Source organism: Lampetra fluviatilis, chromosome 29, assembly GCF_964198595.1.
Source record: "Lampetra fluviatilis chromosome 29, kcLamFluv1.1, whole genome shotgun sequence".
Classification (NCBI taxonomy): domain Eukaryota; kingdom Metazoa; phylum Chordata; class Hyperoartia; order Petromyzontiformes; family Petromyzontidae; genus Lampetra; species Lampetra fluviatilis.
In genome coordinates, this window is record NC_136303.1 from 6090885 (window position 1) to 6112752 (window position 21868).

The following is a 21868-nucleotide window of genomic DNA, read 5'->3' on the forward strand; positions in this document are numbered from 1 at the left end:
TTATGTGGTGGGCAGCAAAGGGCAGCACAGCCAATTGCATTTTTGTACTCTTCCACTCCATGCCCTCGCATCATTCCTCCTTGACTTCAACAACCTGCACTGGCGGTCGTGTAGAATCGAATAATCCCCACGACCCACACGACGTGTGGAGACCCTCATCCACAGCACTGGTTTAAGAAAAGGACTCAACTTGTATTTGTACAAAAAAAACTCAAAAGTTAATTAAAATGAACAGGAGAGTTATATTTAACAAACACATGCCATCTGAAGCCCTCTATATATATAGTAAATTTTGGATCAAACATTTACCGACCACGCCATGAAGAGTCAACATTGGCAATAAGCTACATGCAGATCAAAAGAGCCGCTTGGCATTAACGAAAAGACAAAGAAGTGTGCCATCTGGAAGTAAAGTCTCCCCCTTCCGCTTGCAGATGGAGAAACAATGGATGATACGCAATCGCGGACAATTGCGTACACGTGTTCTGTACCGTGGAATTTCATGACATTCACAATCACCGCGCTACTGTGAGCGCAGTTATCACTTCTACACGGTGGGGGGGGGGGACAGTTGTGTTTTTTTTTGTTTCACAGAACGGGAAGTTGTACCACATGTTACCGGAGGCAATTTCATCCTCGGCGAGGCAGATGGCAGCTGCCTCGACTTGTTAGCTGCAACCCTTCATAATCTAATCCCTGTCTTGGGTCAGACCGTGCATCTGTTCTATGCGCGCATGCATGGAGCGCAGGCGGTCGGCCGGCCAGCGTTTGTGGACAATAGCTGATTTTTGGAGGCGACGGAGGAGCATTGTGTGGCAGGCAGGTGGGGCAGGGGGGAGAGGTGGGTGGGAGAGGTGGGGGGGAGAGGTGGGGGGGGAGAGATGGGTGGGAGAGATGGGGGGGGAGAGGTGGGGGGGGCAAGTGGACACACAGAGATTGGACCGCTCATCACTGACCGACTGACAATTGGTCCTCTAGGGCCTGTGGTGCCAATTCCAACATCCAGATTTTTTTTTTACCTCTCCTCATTCAGCAACTCGTTTAACGTTCGTAATGCAATTTGCACAAGAATGGGGGAAAAAGCATAGCAAGATGGATTGCATTTAGAGTTTTTGAAGTCTAGTTTTTGCCACCCTTAGGTGACCCAGGATGTGTACTGTGACTCATTATAGTGTGTGTACAGGTATTGTTTTTTCAGATATTGAGAATGAAGAATTTTTTTTATCATGTGTGGGTATTGAGCCTTTGTATGCGGGGTGTCAGACATGGTATTATCACATTGTGCCAACTGTGCCAACTTTTGGCACAATGTGATAATACCATGTCTGACACATAACCCCGCATACACAGGCTCACTACCCGCACAAAAAAGTTGGCACAGTAGGGGGCACAGGTGGTGTATCAACCAGTCATCTCAGTCAGTCGACCCATGGCAGCTGCGTCTGTCCCGTGACCTCCTGTCAGCGGACGATGGACACTTCATGTGGCCTTAACGTGCACATAGCCTGGCACAAGCGCCGTGGTGACGTCAGCGCCACTTAGTAGCGAATGGCGGTTGTCATTATCACATTCCACCCTTCCTATTGCATCTAAGAATTGCCAATGATATAGTCCAGGTGAAATACAAATTTACTTTATAACATTAAAGACCATTACGTAAGGTTTCACGTACACAGTACATCGCTCAAATTATTTTAAGAGGCCCTTGTAATTAGATATCACGATTCATTAGACAATCAGCTTTCACATCATGATGACGTTTGGTTACCAAATGTTCCCAATATCAATCATTTTCATTAACTTGATCATCACAACTGAAGTCATCATAAAAGTAATTACATAATCCTTTGGCAAACGTAATCGTCCAGCCTTTTTATATTTGACAGTAAATTGCAGTAAATGAAATGATGAGATTTTTTTTGTCATGTAAATGTAGACAGTTCGACCTTCTTTAGCTAACCTAGCGAGTGTGCTGGAGAAATCCAAAGTCCCCTTGAGAGTAGGAAATTATTGTGCAAAAAAAGTTATTTCCTTGCACAGGCACGGCCACGGGTGAGCAAGTTCATTGCATCCAATTTCCAGCCGGTGCAAGTGTACGTTTGAAATATTTACACACATCAAACAGCCCAAAAATGCTGTGAATTTAACGTGAGCACGTGTAATGACTAACTTGCATTTGTTTCTGTCAGAAGGGGAAAAAGTTTGAAATGGGAGGACTAAAAGACATGTCAGTTTAGCCGATTCCGAAACTCTTTCGCTCAATCATACCTATTGCTTTGTATGCATTCTAAACGCTGAACACATAGGGCGTTTACAGCGAAAACACAAATGCTGGAGGGGAGTGGTGGCGCTGTCTAAAAGTGAAAGGGAGTCCACACAAGTAGTCCTGGTAAATGCACTTTATTCTTGCAGCAACACAGCACAACTCAGAAAATCAGAATCTTTATTTTATATTTATACTGGAGGAATTCGATGAGCTATTAAGCTCTTTCTCATAGATGTTCAGCAGTGGAGGCAGGTCAGAACATTACAACAACAAACAACCCAAAACACGATATGAGTGCAAAGTATAGGAAAGGTAAACATCACGTTGAAAAAATATACAAATACAACTCAGCTATTTTTTTATCTTACCAGGTGAAGCCCAATAAGCTATTAGCTTCTCACTCATAGCAAGCTGCTCTCTCCCCAGCCAAGCCCAGAGCCCATGTTACACCCCCTTTATACATCATCCTCTCCGTCCCATCTGGAATCTTCCAGAAAGTTCCTCTAAATCTCCTCCTCATTCTCCTCCTTTCCACCAACCATGTCTCTTGGTTCCTTTCTTCATTTCTAACTGTCCCCTCTCCTCTTCCGTATTCCGTTCCGACCTTTTTTCTCCCCCCCCCCCTCTCTCTAAACCCTCAGCCAATCCCAGACTTCATCCTCCTTGGCTGTTTCCCTGCTGTCGTCTATTAATTATTTTTCTCAAGGTGTCCTTACACGACCCTTACAAACAGAAAACTGCTGGGTGTGGCACGGAACTGCAAGTCCCAATTTGGGAAACAATCCTCTTTGCCGCATGTTATATTTGTCACCAGCATTGAATGTGGCTTTGTTAGTTGGGTACATAAATAAGTATTGTAACATTAATACTCAAGCCATAGTGTTGCAATACTGTCTCCCCTGAACCATACTCGTATTATACTGCCAGTCTGACTAGCTAATGACAATAATAACTATAAATAATTTGGTACTGTACATTTGGGATTCTTACTATGACAAAGGTGCTACGTTTCACAGGCACGGTCTGCAGTAGTTTCACAGGAGGGGGCGATGTTTCTAAGTGGAATTACAATTGAGTATTTTGCGGATAATATTTAGAATTTGGCAAATCTGGACCATGAAGTCAACATTCAATTGTCTACTAATTTAGAATAGTGTTATGGGACTATTCAGGCCCGTCGGTGATGGAAATGGCGTGTCTTATTTTACGGTGAATACACCTGCAGTAAAAGCCTGCCAGATTCGAACCACAAACCTCTACAATGAGCGGCAAACGTGTGACAACTGGGCCGTGTCACCGTCCTGAATGATGACCTTATTTTTGACGGTCACCTCTGAACTGCTATTTCCTCGCCCGAGCATCCTTTGAAAGTGGTCTGCAGTATGAAACGTGAAGTGTGAAAATGGACAATTTACAGGCACACGCTCTTGCATGCGGCGGAACGTGGCTGCAGAACATGTGCAATGATCAGGTATGGCTGTTATTGCAGCGTCGTGCTAAATACTCTCACAAAACAGGCCCAATATCCATCTCCCTGTGGGTTAGACACAACGTGTTTGCTATATTCAGCGGTAACCTTCAGCGTGTCCAAAGGTAAAGCCGCATGAGCTTGGTGTTAGACCGCTCCGCGATGATCGATACCGGCTGAATGCACTTTATTTTGTCTTGCCCTCTGCGGAAAAAGGCTAATGAATCGTAAAGCTTACCATGGGGCTCGCGTGTAGCTCCTGTGTCTATCCTTTGACGATGTTTAAGTGGCTATACACGACAAAAAAGCGAGCAAGAAACGCCGGCCAAAAAACAACGGCCGCCTTGTATGTTTCTGTCATGGTGTAAATTGAATTTCCCAGTGATTTTGATCAAACTTAGCAAAGGTCACCAGAAGCTGACCCAGGCTTGGGGGGGGTGGGGAGAGGAGAGTTGTTTACGCAGCGGAGAGTGCTGGGGCGTTCCAGGAGGTCAGTGCCCTGGATGTGTTACATTGTCAGATACATTAAAGCGACACTTCTAAACCTGGGTGATGAGCTAGAGATGTTATAATATTGTAACGATATGATCATCTTTTGTTGCCCTTCCTCCGCACCTCCAATTAGCATGGTTGGCTATGCATGGTGCAAAAGAAGTTCAACATACGTACATACATCGTATTCTTAGGTTTTTTCGGTAAAGTCACGTAGGTACCTACGTGACTTTACCGAAAAAAACCTAAGAATATGAATCATTGCAGTCACGAAAGCTTCAAATCTAGAATACATACATCGTGTTGCCAGGACATTTACGACTCATCCGTTATTCATTGCTCATAGCTTGACTCCACCTAAATTAGTCTCGTAGAAAAATGTTTTGCTAAATTTGTTACTGCATAGACACAGATGGCTATGACCAAGTCGTTATGGAAGCCACTCTATCTCGTCAGATCTCAAAAGCAGAGAAGGTTGAAGCCTGGCTAGGCCTGGGAAAGATGGTCACCACTGCACACCCAGGTGTTGTAAGCATATGGTTGAGAAGGCTGTAAAGTTTCAGTTGATGCCAGTGCAGAAATGGATACGATCCACCGATATATTTTGGTTGACTCAATACATTGATATCTTTGGGTTTTTTCGGTAAAGTCACGTAGGTAAAAAAATTAAATTTAAATTAATGAAAGTAAAATAAAAAATAAAATCACGACGTTTCGGAGGCAACACAAGCTTCCGTCTTCAGGTGGAACTGTCACAGCACGATAGCTGTATCAAGTAAAAGAAATTCCAAGAAAACAGTATTTGTATATATACTGGTTGAGGGTGGGAGGAGCCAAGGTAGGCCCTGAATGTTATTTTTGTGAGGTTCGGTGCGACTGAAGCACGCTGTTATTTTACTTTTATTAATTTTAATTGTAATTTTTTACCTACGTGACTTTACCGAAAAAACCCAAGAATATGAATCCTTGCAGTCACGAAAGCTTCAAATCTAGAATCAATACATTGAATCAGTCCGTTGTTTGAACAGATCTGTGCAGAGCTTTTATTATCCACCTTTTTGTGTGCCTGGGTTTGCTCTTGGTACCGTGGGTTTCCTCCAATATGCTGACCATCCCAATGCAGCACCCCCACTAAAACAGAGCATTGAGACTCCCACGGCTCACCTGGTTAAGTAATTGGCATTATTGCTATTTTATAGTATGGTGGTGATGTCTTTTTAAAATGCTATCAGTTGTGCTGAATGCCAAGTGTGATGTGCACTAGAGATGGCCACCGTGTGCCAATGGGACAAAAACAAGTAATCGACTGTGACAATTTAATCAATCCATTGTCAGAGTGGAGTATTTGGCTGCTATACATGTCCACATGATAAGCCACTTAGTTGAGCTATCATTTGTGGCCAGGTCGCTTTTGAAAAAGAGCTACAGTATATAGCTCAGTGGGACTTACCTGGTAAAATAAAAACTAGTTAATAGTTTAACATATATCCCATCGAAGAGCACATGGCTTCCATGAACATGACCTGTATGATATGTAAGTGTGCTCATCAAGTAAAAAAAAAGAAACTAATAAGTCAAATCTATACAGTACTTACAAGTTGCAATGAAATGCTTTATTTGGTGCCAAATTAAGCAAAAGCTAAGTTAATTAAATTCTTAGCTATGTCAAGATATTGTCAGCGCCCAACCACCACTGTTATTATTCAAGATCAGACGAATTGCTATTCTCAATGGCAACAAAGGCAATTCACAGACTACTAGTGTCCAATTCTTACATTTGCCACCAGCACACAGAGGGGGGGACAAGGGATTAGAATGAATGAGCCTCAGAGTTACGACTATTTCTCTGCCATGCCTATCACGTGGACGACACAACGGCTTAACATGAATTAACCATAGTGGATGGCCTACTTTACCGGTCACAGTAGCCGGAGCACAATAGCTAAAGACTTCTAACTTTACAAGGGCCATAATTTAATCAAGCACTTATATTTTGAATTAAGGGGACGCTTCTTGAAAAAAAAAAACCATCAAGCTGGTTGGATAAACTAAATATCTGGACAGCATTATATTATATCCATGCCATGCAGTTAGGCCTAACGATCCTATGGTTAGCATTCGTGTCATGTCACTATTTTAGGAAAGTGGCCAATTGGTCCATACATTTACACACTGCTGGAGTGGCACAGTGTCCCTTATGGCCTCTGCGCAGTAAAATATGAGGGTGTAAAATATGGTAATTACACTTTAATGAGCACTCTTTGTAAGTTCCTAATCATACAGTGTACAAGATTCTATTAACTTTTTTTTAATTTACGGCTACATTTAAAGCCTTGTAAAAATAATTACCTTCAGGCGAGAATGAATGAGTTTGAGTGACGATTTGTACTTAATGTTCTAGGACATCATGGCAAGGTCCTATTTTGGCGAACATTTTAACACCTTTTTTCGTTACCCTTGTGGAAAAAAACCCCAGTAAAAATAAAAGCACACTTATTACCTACACAAACCCAACAATAATCAGCAACCTTTAGCACTAAGTTTCTATATTTCTAATTGTGGTACCGTTAGTCGCCAAGGCAGAAAAAGTTTGATAAACTGAGCGATGACGCTGGTAACCTGAGTTTGATTCCCGACCACAGCTAACTTTAAGGGAAGGATGATATTCAAACTGGTCGTAACCTCCACTTCACCAACCTACAAGGACCAGTGTGGTGAAGTATGGTGAATTAACGCCCATCATGCCTGGAGACAGTGTGGATATGCATTCATCCAGCAGTGGATTAACAAAAGGGTTGCACATTATTATTGTTTATTAACATTAAACGTTATGCCTTTAAAAGCACAATATGCGATTTTCAGTGCTTCACACACTACCACTGACATGAATAATGCGAGTATAATGCCTTCACCGGGTAAGAAATTTCAACGTAAAACAAAACACACCCACCGATGTTTATAAATCCATGCAAACATTACAATTCAGGTGCTGCAATGTCAGCAAATTACTCTAGCGAGTACGGGAATGAAATACATAATTTAAATAACATTAATTAAAAATATGTTTTTGCTTAAATAATACAAAACTGCAGCACGCAGTGTGGTTGTATTCGCAATGCTTATGGCAGTTCCTTAAAGTATTTACTACCATCTGGCTCTGAGAATGACATACAATCTGCGGGATCAGTTGTAGCTTCATTCTGCAGTACATACCTAAGAACATTTATTAACAGCAGGGTGGCCTATTATGCCAATGAGATGGTAATACTCCTTTCTTTTGCCTTCCCTCCCAGGGCATCTCTGAAAGGTCACGATTTTATGTGAAGGGAGGGGAAAAAATCACGAGAACATGTCACAAACTGCCTGCTTTTGGCATCCATATTTATGATACATCTTGCCATCACATAACAATGTTTTATGGGATCACCAAGCATGTAGTAGTTTCTACAGCCTGATAAAATAAACATTTATTCCCCCCCCCCCTCTTACGATATGGTCAAATTTACATGAAGAATGCGTGCAAACTTCAACAATGTTCTTATTATTCTGCAATCTTTAATTTTAAAGCGTGCAATAAATAATGTTTGCGTGCTCATTTGAATTTTGTTGAGAAGTTGTTTATGCATTTTCTAACTCATACATAAAAAAGACACACTCATGTATTCTTTGTCTCTTACTGGGTATATATTTTTTCATCATGTCTGCCTTGCCCGTGTATACACGGAACAATCAAAGTCAACGATCATGCTCTTTTTTTTCCCGGACACTGCACATCGGTGGGCTCATGCGACCTTCTGATGCCATTTACGTAGCAGACAAGAGGCTCTCCACAAACGCATCCCCAGGCTCTGTGAGAGACATCAATCAGAATTCAGCAGAGGACCCGGGGCTTTAAACAGACGCTTTCAGCCAAGTCCGGTCTTTTATGCGATAGCATATTTTTAATCTCTGCTCATAGCAGTGTGCCAAAGGACAGTGGCCCCCTTTGCAATTCAGAGGAAGATTAGCCCACATCAGGCAAATGAGACCAACTGCCACGGCATGAATCATGTTACCTATCAGTGCTTTAATTTGTTTTCCAACCATGAACTGTGTCCATGTTTAGGAACCTCCTCCATATAATTTTTCTTCCATGAAATGGACATCGGTAGCGAGAGGGGAAAGAGTATTTATTTTGTCATGGACAAGATGCATATCAACAATTTAGTTGACATGGTGAAAACAGTGGGTTAAATACCAAAACGCCCTTGACCACAATTCTTATTCTGAATCCCTTCTATATTATGTTTTGATAGATCTCTGTTTTCATCATGCCCCTATTATTAGCAAGCCCCTGTTTTATTTATAGACTGGATTAGATTGGTATAAGTTCAGAGAGATGCAGATCCTATCATGTAGGTCATAATTATGTTAACCACCACTATGGATTTGTGTTTATTTTAGTTGACCTGTGCACACCGGCATTAGTCAGCGGACCACAAAAAGGATGAGAAGGTGGCTCATTGAAATGGTAAAAATAAAACGTGAAGGCAGCGATAATCAAAATGTTCCTGTAAAGTGTTTTTCAAACACGGTGTTATTCGTCATCTATTGCCGTTTTTTTCTTGCCACATGTTTCATGCGGGGCTCCATCCATTCATTTCCTGCTGTGCTTCACTTTCTCACAAGGACACTTTAATATACCACACTAAATAGTGAACACTAGTTTCCTTTTGTCAGTTGTATTCGACACTCGACGGAGACTCTGAAACGTACATCCATTCACCTCAGAATTTATTTTAACAACATTAAAGGACAATACATTAAACCTCACCAACAGTCATCGACACTGCTTAAAAAGAGAAAATACAGATGTAATTGGCAAATTATTTCAGCAATAGCCCTGCGTCGAAGCAGAGACAGGCAGAGAAACTCAATATTGTTGGAGATCACACGTATACGATGGTGCCCTGAACGACTAGAACATTTTTAAATATCGGACGAATTAACACTTTTTAAAATTGAAATGTGAACATGTTTTAATTAGCAGATGTCGAGTCGTAAACAAGCACATAAAAAAGTAAAATTCTGTAAAAACTAATTTTAATTAAGAGTATAACTCTAGAATGTATCGCAGATTTCCAGCATGAGAAAAAACCAATCACCAAAATGTAATTAAGAATGTGTGAAGCATACACGATCATCTCTACATTAATGCATTTTTGCACAGTACTTTTACATGAATTAGTTATTTTCATTAAAAGTATATGGCAAGTAACTCTAACCACTGCATCAACAATGTAATGCATTTCATCTACATCATCAGCCGTGATCACTCCACTGCTGATTGAAGACGTCCCAAAGCAATTGCTTGGACCATCCCGAGGTCACGCTTGCAAATTCCCTTTAAAATGTTTTTTGTTCATGTTTTTTTGTTTGTTGCGGTTGCACCCGATTCAAGAGCCGAATGGCTCACAGGGCTATACCTAATAAATAAACTTGAACTTGAACTTGAAATGGGAATATTCTGGTCTCTTTAGTTCTCACTTGGTTAAACAAATTTTACCTTTAAATGAGAATTTTCCATCTCTCATGATGCTGCGATGTAATGATCGGCCTACAACCTGCGCACGAGCAGACTCTATAGCTCCATCGAACTTCACCATGCCGGTCTAGATTTGAAGCTTTCGTGACTGCAAGGATTCATATTCTTAAGGTTTTTTTCGGTAAAGTCACGTAGGTAAAAAAATAAAATTAATAAAAGTAAAATAAAAATGAAATGAAAGTTAACGTATTGTGTCAAAAATTTAAATTAATAAAAGTAAAATAAAAATAAAATAAAAATCACGTGATTTTTATTTTATTTTTATTTTACTTTTATTAATTTTAATTTTTTACCTACGTGACTTTACCGAAAAAACCTAAAAATATTCACCATGCCGGTCTGTATTGGTATCGGTAGCCCTATCCATACTCTTGGTTTTTTCGGTAAAGTCACGTAGGTAAATAGAGCTATAGAGTTGAAATAGTTACTCAGGCCTACAAGGCCCTCGAGCCTCTTTGTCTCATAAAAAATAATCCATAATACTTCATCAGAAATTAAGAAGGATGAACATTTCTCCTGACGGGCGTTTTTTGATCATCAAGAAATATAAAATACTTGTTTTTAAACCACATCTGTTCATTCCTGTTCAATGAAAGTTAACGTATTGTGTCGAATTATGGATACTATCAGGCGTTTAGCAATGCAACATCTGCCTTGGAGTCGAACCTGATGTTTGTATACGAGTCATATATGAGCCATATCATTGGCCACGCATGACATGAGGAATCTTCAAGGCTCACGAAAGAGCACTGTACTTACCCAAATATGCATACTGTAGTGGGCACACAGCAGCCGGGATGTATGTGTATTAGATGGCCCATCACTTAACCTTTAGAGTTAAAGGTTGTAGAAAGAATATAAAAGAATAAAATACACCGTTTCCAACCTTGTCACATGCACTGGTAAATTGTGCACCGACAGAGGTATGCAAGCTACTGCAGTGCTTATCCCAACTATTCGGCAGAGCTGGAGAGGATGTAGAGGGGACAGGAGGCCCAATTATTTTAAACGCCTACAAAAGCACCAAGCAGAGGAAATCGAACCCCCGCGACCTCCCGAACCCAATGCGGACGCTCTTACCACAAGGTCGCGGGGGTCACACAAATTGCTTTTTTGTGCTTTCACTGAAAAGGTGAAAGCACAAATGGCAGCTGAGTTTCTCAACAATAATGAAAAAAGAAGCCACGGCCTGCCAGGGAATTTTTGTATTGGGACATTTTGAGCAAATGTTTTGTTTACTTGAATCGAGATTTTTCATTATACCATGTACAAGAATGCGGCCTACGAAGCATCCAGGTGAAGTATAATCATAATAATACTGTCCTCTATACGTTCCTGGTGCAGCCCTCACTGCATCTCATACCTGCGTTATTTTGGCTAATTCCCTGAATGAGTGTGTAGCAAGTGGGACGGGACTGGAGTTCAATGAAACATACAGATGGATTCTAAAATCCATTGCTGCACTGCCATCTACTGATATCTCCTGGCAGTACAACACCTGGTGTTCCAAGGCAATTTCTCATTCTAATTCTGAACCAGACTTAATCCTACTTAGCCTTTGAGATCTTACAATCTTGGAGGCACTGATGAATTCTTCGTTCATATTGAGCTGTACTCTTGCACAACATTCCACTTATAACCGTATTCAATATTCATTTTGTCTTTCATAGACTCTGATTTATAGTGTGGATGTGGTCCACAGTATTACTTTTAAAACATATACTTGTTCTAAAAAGAGCTTGCTTGTGTAAATGGTTGGCCTCTAAAATGTCAACTGATTACTTACCTAGGATCTTTATTAACGATTCATGTGTGTTTTCGAAAGCGACTGTGTCTTTAATTATGAATATCAAGTTGTGACAAAATTCCATGATTGATGTATTTAATTTTTGCTTAAACATTTCGCAATTAGGTCCACTGCTTTTTGTTGCAACAGCCGGTCCTACCTTTTTGCTCTCCAAGGTCTTCTATTCGTGAATTGTCAATCGTAAACTTCCATTTTAATCTTAGCATCCTCCCACTTTCTTGTCATGACACAGTTTACAAATGTTTGCTTTGGTAGGCATTTGAGTCAGTGGTCACTGATGCAGTCTTCCACGCATCCACAAAGCCAAGGCTTTAATGGAAAATTAAACCATCAAACCATTTAGGAACGTTCCAAAGCTATGCGGTGGACTGAAATTACATGAAGTAACAAAACACAAAAGCAAAATAGGAGTCAGGCGATGATATGCGCTTTCACCAAGGCCATTCACGGCAACATTAGAAGATATATTTCAAACATTTCATTGTACATTGTATAAATAAAGACGAAAACACAAATGGAGAAAGAATGAGCCATGTTATCTTTGCTGACAAACAGTCATTATAACAACCAATGAAAATAAAACTACACTATGATTTAAACACCCAATAAGGCTGCCAAGTTTGTCTCGAGGTAAATGTAAGAAAAACAAAAGTCACTGACTGTTCAGGAAAGCAAGTGGGCTTGAATATAATGGATGATGCCCCCCCCAATGGGCAGAATGGTAGCCAAAGGAGGGATGATATCAGCTCGTGTACAGCAGTGAGATTTATTGTGGCATTGGAGGAATGCGAGGGTTCTTGACAGCATGGGGAGGGCCTGTGTCCATCAGTGAATAGATCGTGGCTGGTGATAAGTTTAATTTACATATGTTGTGATCCTTTTTATCAATAAAAATAGCTTAGTAGAAATTTTTAATGCATATAACATTGAAAAAAATATATATCAGCGTCATTTATTTATACATTACAAATTTTCACTTGAGAATTCAATAATTTGCTCTCATGCCTGCTAATGACATCACACCTCATCTTCTCTACGTACATTGTTTTGTATCCCAATGCTGCTTTGCATCGTATTTAAAAATGTTCATTCTTAAATTGCCACTTTTCACATTTGAGCTTTTCACACAAGTCTATTGTGTACCACTCATGCGTGTTGAACTCATTTCACATGGCTGATCAGCCTAAGCATTGTTTACATATCACACAATACTCCATAATATCCACCACTCAGCATCATCACTCTAAATTACCATTTCATTGTGGTTACATCCTTTTTTTGTTTCCTTATTTAGATATTCAGGCAATATTGGGCGATTCTGTACAGTCTCATTTTACCATACAAAACATGGAATAAAAATACTTTAATTGGTTGTTAGAATAACACATATGATAGCAAACAATGAGTAAATACAATATGCTCTGGATTAAAAGACACACATGAGAGTAAGACGGAGTCCCCAAAATTGGGTCATTATGATAAAAACAACAATCTTTATACGGATAAACAGCATGCAGGTACACGTACAGTTCCATCACACAGACTGTGAGAATGGCCACAGCCAGAAGATGAAATACATCGCAAACGCCGTATTGTCTTACAAATCATGTGCAGTGCTGCACATCTCAAATCTTCTTAATACCATCAGTAAAAGCATTTGCAATCAGAACTCCGTTATGCCTTTCCACGTGTAAATGTATATACGTTTTAATCATGACTTTGTATCACAAAACATGTTCCTCTGTGGTCACTTTCTCAAATCCATTCTGTGGACCGAGTGGCATATAGATGAGACGCTGAGCGTTGTATCCACGTGCCAGATGTCAGGCCACAAAGCACGCTTATAGATGTACAGTCGACTTTTATTTCGATTTAAAGCTTTCGTGACTGCAGGGATTCATCTTCTTGGTTCTTTCGGTAAAGTCGCGTAGAATGGAAATAATAAAATAAATAAGATTTTATTATATTACATTATTATATTATTTTATTATGTTTTATTTTTATTTTATTATTTAAATTCTACGTGACTTTACCGAAAGAACTAAGTACTTTTACTTTTAAATAATTGGACAAAAAAGTGCATGATAATGCGGATAATACCTTATCCATTATTTTATTAGGTAAATCTGGGAAATAAATTCATGGTATGTAATAGACGTAAATAAAACAAATGTGTAGACTTTTGTCGATCCACCATATTGTTAACTTGAAAAGTAGGTGTTATCTGTGCCCTGCACTCGGGACCCGGTGGCCTGAGTTCGATTCATGGTCACAGCTAACATCAGCAGCAAGTGATATCTGAAGTAGTGCTGGGTGCCCCCTTCACCATTCTGCACTGACAGAGCGTGGTAAAGTATGGTCAAACAACGCCCATGGCTGACACGGCCTTGTGAAGGCCTTGGTCCATCACTGGAATGAGAAAAGGCTGTAAACTTTTGTTGTTATTTAAACAATTACAATTTCTGTAAATAACGTAAGTAGAATCGTTGTCTCGGTCCATCAAATTATGTAGGGAAAAGGTATGTGCTCAACAGTTCCACGAAATAATTTGTCGTGCATGACTTTTTCCGAATTCCCATCCATTAAACATGCATGAACCTGCACGCGTAATTCATAGGAGATGGGTTACCTATTCAATAAAAATGTTGCGTTTTCCACTTATTCCCATGTGGTTCCACCTAATCTCATTCGAAGTTTTCAGCATGTGCATCTCGTTCTTCCGAAGGTCTCGCTTACGATAAAGACATGCCTTATCGCAAAGGGTTCCCACTTAATTGAAATATAATGAAACAATTTAATCATTCATTGACCAATTACCCATAAATGCATGCAAATGAGCAATTTTATTAATCTGAAAAGGTGACATCAATGTGCTGCATAATATTCAATGTTATGAGGCTGAACATTTTAATAGTGTTGAGCATACTTTATATAAAGTTTAGTAAATAAGTTGTTCTGTACAGAGAGTGCAAGAATATTCCTTACACGAAGCTGCAGGTATACAACCATTCTGGTCGCATATTTACAACACCCTCACTGTGGTCTAGACCAAACTTATTATTTTGTATGGATTAATAGCATCAGATTAAAGGTGTCATTTCAGATTTGTTATCCACTCAATTGTCTGTTCAGACGCGGAGTGGATCTCGTCGGTCCCTCCTTTAAAGGAGTGAGGACGACAGCGGCGGATTTGGATTGTTTACGAAGTGGGTCGATGGTTTGGGATTGGTGGCAGCACTACTCGCAGGGCCACCGAATCTTTGACGCGCCATTTTGTGCATCAGGTGGCCGCGTCGACCACGTGGCCCGGTCCAGATTCAGTTGACGGTCGACCATTGGCGGCGTGGAAGGTTGAAACCGGAAGGTTCGACGGTAGGGTCGCTGTATGAAATGTTTATTTTTTACATCGGCCGCAGTCCAGACACGCCTTCATTTGTATTTCTGGAGTGGAGTGAGGCTGCTGTTGTGATCTACTGTAGAAAGGGTGACTTGTATCGGAAGGTGCGGGTTAACGAGATGTATCTTGTTCATATTAAAGGTTTTTGGGTTAGATCGCGTTATTTTTAAATGTGTCACAACCCTCCACCACCCGACACGGACAATCAATAAAAAATGTGACACGTTGACAAAAGACAAATAGTTCACTACTTTAGCCCACCAGTGTGTTGAAGAGTGAATCCACAACATTTACGATTTTAAATTACATCCAGCATCTTATGGGCGATTTGCCAGAAGAGTGAAGCCATCTACCTGCTTCCAGTCTTAAATCGTCCAGGGTGACGTCATCGTTGTTGAACCCCATCAGGTTTCGAGATCAGAGGTGGAGGTGGGGGTGTATGAAATTATGTAATAGATCAGTAATTAGCCACTTAGCATGTGACTCACCTGTAAGGAATTGCAATATGTCTTGTGTTTTACTTAATAAAACGCTTCCAGGCTGCGCTGAGTCTATAGCTATCACAGCGGTTGAAATTATTTGAATTCTCAATTTCGATTGATTCTCTAACTAGTCTTGGCCAGTAATAATTAGTTCTGCATAACACTTCAACGTTATCAATTGAATGTCCTTGTTGGCAAGCATGCTCTGCCACTGCTGAAGGCTGTATTTGGGAGAATGTAATGTTCCTTTGGTGTTCTTTAAGTCTTACGCTAATGTTACGTCACGTCTGTCCAATATAACACTTACCGCATAAGCAATCGCTCCGATATACACCTTCTGTTGATAACTTCGGTAATTCATCTTTAGTACAAGATGCTAGTTTTTCTAATTTAGTGTACCGTATCAAATCTCACTTTAATGTTTTGCAAAGCAAAACATGGGCTAATTTGTCAGTAAGTCCCGAGATATATGGTATTTTAATTGTTTTGATAATCTGATCACTTTCAGCAGTATTATTGTTCGGTCTTGGTTTGGCATTCAATGCTCTGTTAATTTGAGCATTATTGTAGCCATTCAGTCTTAGTGCTTCTTAAACATGTTTAATCTCTTTCATTAGACTTTAACCATCTGACACTGTCTTTTCCCGATGTATGCGCATCTTGATAAGAGAGGATTTCTGTGCTGGGTGATGATGCGAATCTGCATTCAGATAGGCATCAGTGTGCGTTCCCTTTCGGTAGACGCTGCGTGTTATTTTGCCATTTTGACCGCGTCCAAGCAAAATATCCTGGAAGGGTAGTGTGTTGTTCACCTCCATTTACATGGTGAACTGAATGGCTGGGTTTTGTGCATTGAGATTATTTAAAAATTCATTAAGTGTATCTTTACCATGTGGCCAGTTAGAATAATACTGGTCGCGTAAGCCTACGTGAAAACGTATTGGTACTCCCAGACGGCCACTGACCAGACTGACAAGAGCTTTAGGAATATTTCGGGAAATAACGAATTAAATACATGTTTTCAACAGTTTTGCCCAGTAAGGATGTTGGCAAACTGAGCACAGATATGACCAGTCCTGATGAATGCACATGGAGCGTAAAGTGTATATGTACATTGTAACCCTTGACCTTCCGCTCACAAGGAAGGCATTCGATTCACCAAACTATTTTCATTATTACAGGGTAGCACTAAAAAATATGTATTTTTAACATTAAATAGATGTCATGTAGGGCGTCACTATCTAGAACTTAGAAAGAGACTCGAAAGTTACTAGAAGACAAAAAAAAATCTGGCCTTTGAATATAGATTTACTAGATGCCTTGAACACTCAATGGTAGGAGCATGAAGGCCTTAACATGGATTATGGTATATTGTTAGAGCAGGCACACACCTTGAATTTTGGGTGGCAACTTTACAACGGGTATGGGATCCAGTGGAAGGAAGTGAGCAATGTTAAGGTGTGGTGGTACCGTACCAAAAGCATTCGCCATAACCTGTTGACCCTGACCTCTCTCTAGCAGCAAATACAGAATAATTGTTGGAGGAAAGAGTCATAATGATAATATGTATTTATACTGGAGGAATCGGATGAGCTATGAAAGCAATTTTTCACAGATGTCCAGTCGAAACATAATGCAGCACAATAGCCATCAGATGTCCCCTTAATATTCACACATAGCTCTTTGTTCTATCCTTTGTGCAATTCTCATGTCCAATGGAGTTAGTTTGCACTTTCCCAAGGGGCAATATACTAAAACTAAGTCTAGTTTGTACTAGTAATAACAACAAGTTGCTATCACTGGCACTGCACCCAGAGCGTACCATAGTTCAAGGCTATACAAAGACATCGGATGTTGCACGACCTTCTTTCCTCATCATATCAACACCTTTCAATTTCCTGGGCTGCCCAAAAATATTTTATGGAGCCCATCAAGAGTTATAGCTGTATACCTGCGGTTTAGAAAAATCCCACAGTTTTTCTATTTGTGGCGGAGTGTGCTGAGACATAGCATTCACACCTGTAAGGTCAAGGTTTCCTGCTGTCTAGGTTCCATCGCTGTGCATATTTTTTTTTTATGACAGTTACTGCACAGCGGCCCAAATATCTATAATAATGCAAAGTCGGTGAGCAGCAAAGAGCATGCTTGTTATTGCAAGCAGGTAACAATTACAGGAACACATTACACTATGAGACCTCCTTTACCAGTGGCAAAATATAGTAATAGGTTTTTACCCTTTCAACTGGTACAAAAAACTGACACCTTTATACAAGGCATCATGTTAGCAATAACCACAACACAAGCAGTCAAAATGCAAACAAAAAGAAACAACGCTGATGATGATAATGATATGCACTGTCCTTGAAGTTGATTGGTCCACACCCGAGACAGCTTTTCTTAGAGCCTAGTCTCCATTGGTGTTGGACCAGATGACGCCAAAAGGTGTCAATTTTTTGCACCAGTTGAAAGGGTAAAAACCTACTACTAGGAACACATTAATTGATTTTTAGCAAGGTTAACAAACAAAAAAACCCGCGTTACGTTGATTACTCGGAAATGTAATACAAACGGGTGAGCGTGGAAGTCAAGATCATGCTTACGTTTAAAGCAACACCATCACGATAATGATGGGATGGCATTTGAATCATAGCTCGCTCATGTAAAGAAACTTTGGGATCCCTGGGAGGGAAGAGGGCTTCAGAGACCCCTGGGATCGGCTTAAGGTCTGTTCTCTTTGGTATTATTAGGGATGCTACAAGTAGTGGTTCAGGAATGCGGTCAAAACCCTGAGCTGAATTATTTATCAGTGTAATGTGTTTCGGTAATGACGCGAAATTGCATATTTTCTACGTAACATTATGTTTAAATCCGCAGTGAAGGCAACAGCATTGTCATCTCGAAGCTCATACTCCTTCCCAGCTATTAAACGTGATGCCTATACCTTCCAAGTGCAATCTATTTTTACGCAAAGATTATATATATATTTTTTTTCAATCTCACCCTGACAAATTTGGCAACGGAAGGTCGGTGTGTGTCTGGGTCATGGCAAAATTCTACCAAAGCCCTACGACATGGAGCATATATTGGTGTCAGCGCTAAGCTCTTGTACGAAACACTGCCCCATGTTTCGACAAAAAATGTCCTGCTTTTACAAAGGGGTTGCCTCACAACTGTAAATTCATGTAGACAATAAACGTGCAGTGTGTGCGCACGCGCAAGCGCCTGTGTGTAAATTTCACCGCTGCATACGTGACAGATGCTAGAAATGTGGCGGTTAATTCCACACAAAGTGGCGCGAGTGCAACTCAACTGCCCTCCTTCACCAATCCTAGTTCAGCCTACTCAAATTAAACTTTCAAGGACTCTTTCAAATGAGATTCCACAGTGCTCCATCAACTTCTGGTGTTGTTTTCATTCACTCACTCACTCAATACAACGGCTTGGCCTTGCGAGGCCATAGCATCCGCATTCCAGGTTTGCCGGTGTGAGGCACAAGTCCAAGCAATGGCGATCAGCATACTCTTTGATTTTTTCGGTAAAGTCACGCGATCAGCATGTCAGTGCCCCGCTTGACCTGGCCTAGCAGGTGGTACGCTGAACCACGTGGTACGCTGAACCACGTGGTACGCTGAACCACGTGGTACGCTGAACCACGTGGTACGCTGAACCACTTGGTACGCTGAACCACGTGGTACGCTGAACCACGTGGTACGCTGAACCACGTGGTACGCAAGGCGACCACTTGGTCTCTTCCATCCTGCCCAACGGGATGCGACGGCCCAGGCTGCTGTTGCGACACAGCGTCGGTGATGTCTATTCCGGGGTAGTGGTGTCCATTGGCACGATGTGGCCAAACAGAAAACGTCCTTTGCTGCCGAATCATCGTGCCGATGTAAGGACAACCAGTCCAGCTATCTTATCCTGCATTCCTTTTCCTATCAAATCACTTGATGCCGAGACTGTGATATTGACAGAACACCCGAAATGCTTGTAGGTGGTCAAAGTCGTAATTAGTTAGTGTCTATGTCTCTGATGCAAAAAAGCAGCATCGACAGTAGCGACAATACAGTCAGCCACAGCAGAGGCGTAGCTAGGGGGGGCAGGGGGGTACACGTGTCCCCGGGCGCCAAGGTAAAGGGGCGCCAAAATGAGGCTTACAACGTTACATTAGAACTTATTGCAGCGGGCGCGGCAGCCTGAAACTACTGCACAAATCTACACCTCAACCTAAAAGTTGATATATCCCGCCACACACAGCCTACATGTCATGTAATTACATTTTGGTACGCGCGCCTATTAAGAACTTACATGGAAGAACGTCCCAAACAACAGACAGGCGCAGTCAGTCAGCCTTAGTCACTGGCCTGTTTTTTGGTGGCGGAAACTACAACGGCCTATTTTTAGTTCTTATTAGTGACACCACCACGCTCCAGGCGGCTGCAGCAGCCGCAGCAGCCCACGCACGTTCAATTACATCATCATGGTTTAAACGCCGACTAGCGAACGGAGAGGAAGTGACTCGTTCGTGGCTATTATATTCACCAATCAATAAAGCTGTTTACTGTTTCTGTTGTATATTATTTACATAATCGAGTTCAAACTCACGAGCTTCGTTTGAGTTAACAAACGGTTTCAACAAGTGGAGGAAGCCAGAAAAAATAAATTCTCATGAAAACAATCCTAGCCACCGCACCACAGCTTTTACTACATGTGTAATAAAAGACTTGACCACGATCTCTGGCTCAGTGTCCTTTATTCGGTCCGTACTGCGTTCCCACACGGCTGTCTCTCTTATTCTCTTTGTGCTGGTTCCGATGTCACTCCAGTCCACATCAGCAGCCCCGCTGCTGTTCTTGTCGCTCTTGCAGCCCCACAGCAGCTCCGCTGCTGTACTCTCACACAGCTCCCTTGGCTGTTCCTGCTGCAGCTCTGACAGCCTCGTGCTGTCTCGCCTTCTCGTTGCTCCTGCGACTCTTGGCAGCCACCTCGCTGCCCCTCACACACAGCCTTACTGCCTATCTCTGTCTGCAGCTTTACACCTCCCAGTAGCTCCCTACTGTTCCCAGGGTTGGCTCCCGCTTCTGACGGTGCCCCCTCGGCTCGTACGCCCGCGTGGCCCCACACCTTTCCATTCACACCCCGACTCCCTTCTCCTTCCGGTTTACGCGCTTAAGGACCCCCTACCTTTCACCCACGTCACCTGGCTCCGCCTCCTCGTGACGTCACATCCGGAAGGTCGCTTTCGCCCGCATTACACCACCCTCCCCCATAGAAAAAACCCAGCCGACCTCGGCTGAACAACACCAAAGCGTAATGCGGTGAACCGACCTTCCCCCTTAAAGGACACTAAGCATGCAATATAACAACAAGAACAACACACAAGTAACATCGACGAACGTACGAAAGCATGCGATAAATACGACGGCAAGAACAAGAACAATAACAACATACAATCAACGAAACGTAAGCGATTTGGAACGAGTGCGGGTCGCCGGCCCGTCCCGGACGGTCGGCGGCCCACTTGTAGAACGGGGACGCGATGGAACACGAGAAATGACAGGGGGTAATTCCCCTGCTGCGATTGGAAGTCCACCGACATCTCGTGTCCCTGACAAATCAGTCTTGGTCGTATTCCGCGAATGCGCCTGCAGCGGGGTCGGAAGGGTCGCCGGGCTTGAAGGTACCGCAGCCCTGGCAGGCGCCCTCCGAACAGGCCCACTCCTCCCCCGCGGTGTCACGGTCGGCCTGTCTGGAACAGGTACGACAGGCGCTCCAGCAAGATCAATGGACGCAGGCGGGGAAGAGTCAGAGTCAGCAGCAACAGACCCCGGCAAGGCAACATTGGGAGATGACGCATCACGTAGGGGAGCAACATATGGTTTCAACCGCGACGTATGAACAAACCAACGGCGAGAACCAAACTGAACGCGCGCCGACTGTGGATTGGGAACCTCAATGAGGCGCACAGGACCATGCCAAGGTTTGTGCAATTTAGGAGAGGTCCCCGGCCGCACCTGCGGGCAATGGAGCCAGGCCAGGTCTCCCACCTTCCAGGGGCACTCCCCCTCAGACCGCCGAGCATACCGCTCGTTCCGGGCCTGGGCTTTGGCCGTAGCCACGCGGGCGTTTTCCCGCGCCTCCGTAACCCGGCGAACCGTGTCCTGAATGTATTCAGGGAGTGGTTTACGAGGTCCCTTCACCCCAGTACCCAATTGCACATCCACCGGAGGCACGTTTTCCCGACCATACATAAGGTAAAACGGCGAATACCCTGTAGCCGCATGGGGCGTCATCCTGTACGCCGAAAGCACTCCGGGGATGTGCAGATCCCAATCCGATTGCTGTTCACTCACAGTATGGCAAAGCATGGCA